Source organism: Melopsittacus undulatus, chromosome 1 (assembly GCF_012275295.1).
Source record: "Melopsittacus undulatus isolate bMelUnd1 chromosome 1, bMelUnd1.mat.Z, whole genome shotgun sequence".
Lineage (NCBI taxonomy): Eukaryota > Metazoa > Chordata > Aves > Psittaciformes > Psittaculidae > Melopsittacus > Melopsittacus undulatus.
The window spans coordinates 150989992-150996118 of record NC_047527.1 but is presented as its reverse complement, the minus strand read 5'-3'; the positions used below and the strand labels follow the sequence as shown (position 1 = coordinate 150996118).

The 6127-nt window shown below is 42.3% G+C and overlaps 1 long non-coding RNA gene across 2 annotated transcripts; it reads left to right on the top strand.

The window, feature by feature from the left end:
- Positions 1 to 549: 549 nt before the first annotated feature.
- Positions 550 to 5857, top strand: LOC115947092 (uncharacterized). 2 transcript variants are annotated; one of them, XR_004549903.1, is made up of 4 exons: positions 550 to 1013; positions 1457 to 1593; positions 2652 to 2792; positions 5744 to 5857. It is a non-coding gene; the product is annotated as an uncharacterized lncRNA (long non-coding RNA). The 2 variants fall into 2 exon arrangements; XR_004549904.1 differs by lacking the exon at positions 550 to 1013 and adding an exon at positions 1021 to 1190.
- Positions 5858 to 6127: the final 270 nt, after the last annotated feature.

Sequence of the window (6127 nt, the reverse complement as noted above, 5' to 3'; positions counted from 1 at the left end):
GTCTCTATTTACTGAAGTTACTGTATGTGAGTTGTGCTGTGCTTGGGTAAAAATGTGCTTAGGAAAGAGCTGTGTTTAAGCATCTGGAATTGCTGTGGCCTGTCTGAAACGGAAAACACAATGTCTAGTTGCACAGGACCCAGTGTAGTTGTCTGGGGGAACATGTGACATCTTTAAAGTCTATTTAATTTACCTCTCCATTGTTTTGAAGGGGAGAGTTATCCTACTTGTATTTTCTAGTTGCTGAATACTGTTGTACAGGAAGTCTCTGCATCAGTACTGGTTGAAGCTAGAAGACAGGAGGGATCCGATCCTTTTCTGTGCTCCCATCAGTGGGCACTTGGGCTGTGGCAAGACTGCTGAGCTGCAGGGACTAGTCTTGCCACCTGCTTTGTTTGTCTTGACCTTAACAGCTTGAATGCTTTTTGCTCTTTGTGGGTGCCCAACAAAGATCTCCAATTTGCTCCAAATCCACATACTAAAAGTAATGCTGCTTTTAATGCCTTAAATTGCATTTTGAGTTAACTTTGTATTTCCCTGGCAATTCTCTGTTCTATCCCCAAAATGCTGCTTTGGTTGACAGGTATTGTAAATAGGCGTGGATATTGGCAGGTGAGACATGAGAGTCCTGTGATTTTGCTGTACTTTCTTCTTCCCAGTCCTTGGAAGAAGCTGCTGTGGAAGGGTCATGCTGCTATTCTCACTCTACAGCTAAGAAACCACTCCCTGACCCACTTAGCTAAGCTTTAAAGAAGTCTTGGAGCCACACAGCCACACTGAATCCTGAGGGCAAAGCAGAAGGGGAGCAGCTGACATCAGACACATTCCAAGCTCCAGTGGAACCAGTAACATGGGATCTGAGTATTACCTGTTCTCCAGGCATCTGCTCAGCCTATGCACGTGTGTGCCAGTCCCTCTTCTGCACCGAGCCTGGAACCAGCATGCTGCTGTCCCCACACTGACTGCTCTGTCACTGAAGAGAGGGGTGAACACAAGAGCGAGACAAACTGGAGGTATGAATTCAGTTGGTGCAGTTAAAATCAATTTATTTTCTTCAGCTTTCTCCACAGGAAACATCACAAAAGTGCTTTACAGAGTTTGATACCATTCCTCTAACGTGGGACAGAAAGGGCAACAAGGGGTGTGTGCACTGCACAGTTTGAAGCTGTCATCTGCAGAAGCCATGCGAGGTAAACCAGGCAAACAATGGAGTTCAGGTTTGGAACTTAAATTATAACTCTAAACTATATATATAAACATACAGGCACCATTAGGTTCCTGTGTTAACTGTGGGGGCCACACAGGGATTCTCAGATCATATTGTATTCAACTTTGGCTCAAGCAGTTCCTGCTGTGCTCAGGGGGCACCCAGCCACCCCTTTCCCCAACCTGATGGTATCATTCATTCTTCTGCACTACAGTAAGCACTCAAATGGCTTTATGTTCCTTTCTTCAGGTTCAGTCTGGTGGTGAGACATTCTGATACACTGCTGAAAGCAGATTCAGTTTCCTGTTTTCTCACTTACAAAGGCTATTCTCCAGTCATCTCTTCATTAAAAAAATAAAGGCTTTAGGCCAGACCCTGCTGTCCAGGTAAGCCAGTTTTGTTTGAGCTAGCATGTTACCAGTCATGCAACCCTGCTCCTTCTCATAGTTGAACTGTGCTGTACTGTGACCAGTGCTTCCTGCCTTCATTTTGCTCTTTCAATGGGAATTAGGCTCCTGTGTAGCCTTCCAGGGTCTAGGTTTAAATTCCCCATGGAGATCACATGTATTTGCTAAGCAGTTTTGCAACAATGGAGCTGTGTTTTGATGCTGGGAGCCCAGACTTAAGAAATACAGCATGATCAAGACTCAAGTTTTTGCTTATAGAGCTTCCTAAATGGTGGATTTCTACAGTGGTGAATCATTCAGGCACCTGACTAGAAATCTTTGGCATGGTAAGAACACAGATGGACAAAATGAGGGAATGCTCTGCAGTGGATAAAGGTCAAATCAGGAGATTTTTGCTGGGCTTTGAGTTGTAGAAAGAACCCAAACCAACCAAAAACATCAGCAGAGCCAATTGTCTAGAGCACAGTCACGCCAGTTCACAAAGCCAGTTTGCCTTCTACCAGATTCCCAGATTAAAGTCAGTCCTGAAGGTCACGGGGTGGTTAGTAGACAACACAGTGAGGATTTACAGTGGCAAGACATGGCTTTGGTGAGTGTAGCAGCAGAGAGGAGTCTTTCATACACCATCCCACACACATGAAGTACTACACTAACAGCTTTCAGTTATTCCTGATCTGCTCTGTTCCCCATCATCCCCTCAGCATTAATACACACCTCAGCTCCAATTTGCCAGCTTTATAAATGCCAGCAGCCACAATTGCTTTTAACAGAATACTGGTAGTGGTGGAACAGAACACCAGACACTATTTGGATGAAAAATCCAAGGTATGTTCTTCATACTACCCATCTTTATTAGAACTGGACAGCAGCTGTTGTATATGATGCTGTATTCTGGTATTGAGACAGTGCAGCCCTCAAGTGGCAGGCTATGCATTCCAACAGGCTTGAGTCTTCCCTCGTGACATCCCCTTTGTATTTATAAATACAGCATTGCTGGTAAATGCAGTCAGCACTTAACAACTTAACCTTCTTTACAGCTGTACCATCTTTAAAGTACAAGATGAGAATGTGAAGAGATGAAACAAACCACAAAGGCTAAGCCTGTCATCCAGTGTTGCACTCATCTCCATCTCAACTCCTGTAATCTGATTTCAAAGCCCAGTTAAATACTACAACAGGTATGTTCAGCTAAGTGTGGCTGAGCCCAGCTGGTTGCTGTTCAGAGACTCAGTAATATATCTGCTTCATCTCTGCCACAAACATGGAGCAGAATAACCCAGGAACTTAAAGCAAGTTTGCTATTGGACTTGTTCGTTGCGTTCCTTTCCAGTTGCTGTATCTAGACTTCAAGTGAGCAGGTCTCAAATCAAGTTTTAATGAAACTGGGTTCATGTGACACAAATAACTCAACTGAAACCAATGAAGCTAAGCTCTGGGAGATCAAACTCAGACTGTTTTTACTGTTTCTCAATATATTTGTTCTTTTATCAGCCTGTTCTTACAGTTTAAATCATTTTTTGTGGTTGTACATACTCTGAAAGAGGTACAGGGTAAGCGATTTGTTTTAATGGAAATATAGGAAGCTTGTGATGACATTTTAACAGTTTTCTGGAGGCAAATGACTTGAAATAAATCAGTTTTAACTTGGTTAGTACAATGCTATAACTGAGCTAGGATGAAAACTCAATACATGAGACAAGAAACAGAACAGAAAAGGTCAGATTAAGTAAAAGCTGGTGAGAGTGTGCCATGCGCTAACAACTGGTAGGGATAGTAGGTTATACACATGAAACTAAAGACTGAAGTACATCAGATGGCAAGAATCAATGCCTATAGAAAGTTGTTAGGTTTGGCAGCACTGGGGAGGGGGGTGAGTGCCAGGGGATGCTAAATCCCTCTATAAACCTGGCAAATCAGGGGTGAGAGGAAAGAAACCCAAGGCAGTGAACACTGGAAAGGCTTTAAACCGCTCATACATGCTCTGGTGGATTCTGAGTTAGTTGTGATCTTTCAAAGGGACGATCTAGGCATCACCATGGACAGCTTGATGAAGACATCTGCTCAATGTGTAGTTGCAGTCAAGAAAGCGAGTAAGGTGTTAGGCTGTATTAAAGACACAATAATATGGAAAAACATTACAGCATGTATTTCTCTTAAAGAGAGCCTCAATGAGTATTTGCTCTTTCATCAGCATCTTTAAAAGTGACAGATTAGCAAAGTACAGGGAGGAAAGTGGTAAGAGAATGGCAGAAGCAGCTCTTTGTAGCTGAAAGACATCAAGACCAAAGTCATTTGTTTAATAAAAGGGGAAAAGGATAGATGATCTACATCTTTAAAGCAATTTTCTTCCCCACCATACAGCAGGATATTTATCTCAGTCATTTTAAGCCACCTACAACTCTTGACCTCATCCTCATCACTAAGTACTCCAAAAAGCTCCCTGTGTTATTCTTTAATGCTTGTAATTCAGCTACTTTGTTTCCTCTGAAGCAACTGCAGTAATGTGTTGAAATTTAGCAGTAATCATTTCTGACAGAGCATGGTCATGGCTGATGCAGAGGAACAACTGTCTTACAGGTGCTGCAGTGAGAAAAACATCAGGAAAACAGCTGCCAGGCCTCACCTCTGGCCAGTCCCCACCAGAGCTGCAGTCCATCTGCATGCATGCCACCATCATGTTCTCTGTTTCTCCAGTGGAGGCCCACTGTAAAAGCTGAGCAATGAGCCTTGATCTCAGCATTACAGCAAACAAGGGCCTGTAGTATTCCTAACAATCATTTCTTCATGTTCCTTCAGCTGCAGTTAACTGATAAACAGGAGGTAAGTGGATAAGGTAAACATCACCTCTGTATCCATACACCTTTCTCTTGTGCCTGCCCCTCTCAGCTCTACCTTCTGAGCATTTCTTTATCCCTTTGAGAGAGGCTTCCCCATGGGCAACTGTGTCCTTTTGTTTTATTTCCTCATCTACAGCCTGCCTCAATACCAGACTTTAAAGTTTCAAAGTTAAGATTACTCTCTCTCCCCTATCTGCATTGTACCTGCATGCTATTTCAATATGGGAAAGGATAGAGGACAAGTACGTGTTTACAGTGAAAGAAAACTACTTTCCTATCACAAAACATCACTTAGTACCCTGACACAAATACATACTTCCAACAGTGAACATTTCTAGTCCACAGGATTGGAATCAACTTTAAAACGGCCATATTATAAGAGATGGCTATCCACTGTGAGCAGGATTTTATTTCAGACATGGGGTTTACAAGATAGAGCAAAATTGATTTTATGTATTCCACATAAAACCCCAAAAGTCCTATATTAATATACCATTTGTGCTGCACAGAGAATTAAGAGATGAAATACCAGTTAGATGGAGTGCTCAGCCTGAACCTTTTCCTTACCCATACACACTAAAATAAGTGTACTTACATAATGCTTAAATAGAATGTATTTTACATTCTGTAGAAATAAGCCTTTCCCAATGTAGTATTAAAATACTGTAATGAAAGATAGTATCAAAATCCTCTAATGCAGGTTTTTAGTCCTTTGCAGCACCTTCCAGCAGTCCCAGCCCTTGACAAGGAACAGCTTTGGCCTCACAACACTCCTGTGATATAGGTGGTTAGGCTTTTTTAGTACAGCTGGGGAAACTGAGGCAAAGGGAACCTAAACTGCTTGAAGTTAACAAAGCAGCTCAGTGGAAAACCAAGGTCAAATCTCACTCTCCAGGGTCCATGCTCTTGCTACAAAATGGGCTGCTCCTCAGCGCATGCAGTAGTTTTAGACAATCTTTTCCATTCTGGTATTCCAGCTGAACTCCTTGTTCTTGGTGATTCATTAACACTGTTAGTATTTCCAATAGTTGTATTCTGGCATAGCAACCCCTGAACTTCATCAGCCTTGCTGTGCCAGCATACATTCTAAGATACTGAACGTAAGCCCATGGTATACGTACCATTAGAAGATGCCTCACAATAAAGGGAAATGACTTCACAGCAGTTTGAATCAGCATCTCAGCTTTTTATCATGCAGAAGCAAGAAAGTTTTCTTAAATATGAAACAAGTTTTTTCCTAATAAGATTGCTGAGCTACCTTGGAATTTGTCCTTTCTCTGTTCTCTCCACAGGCAACCTGTTAAGACAGCTTTGGACCAATGCAAAACTCTACCTTCTCTCTGGACATGTATTCCCAATCCTTTTCTTTAAGGGAAAAGAGAAAATGGGATGGCTTCCTTAAGTACTGAACTCCACGTTGCCTCATTTCAGGTCAGATGTATCTGTCACTTGTGAAAGCAGCACTTCTACCCAACCATTTACCACTTACCCAACCACTCCCTGCCTCAGGCTATGCATCTAACACTGTCCTTTAGGAAAGACCCCTTCCCAATCCCTCTCTTACCTCCTGTTCTATTTGCATAATTTCCAATCTCCCTTATTTAAAAAGAGTAAGTATCTCTTTCCTCCTGCTCAGTTTCACTTCAAACAGAACACGGTAGAACTACACATGGCGC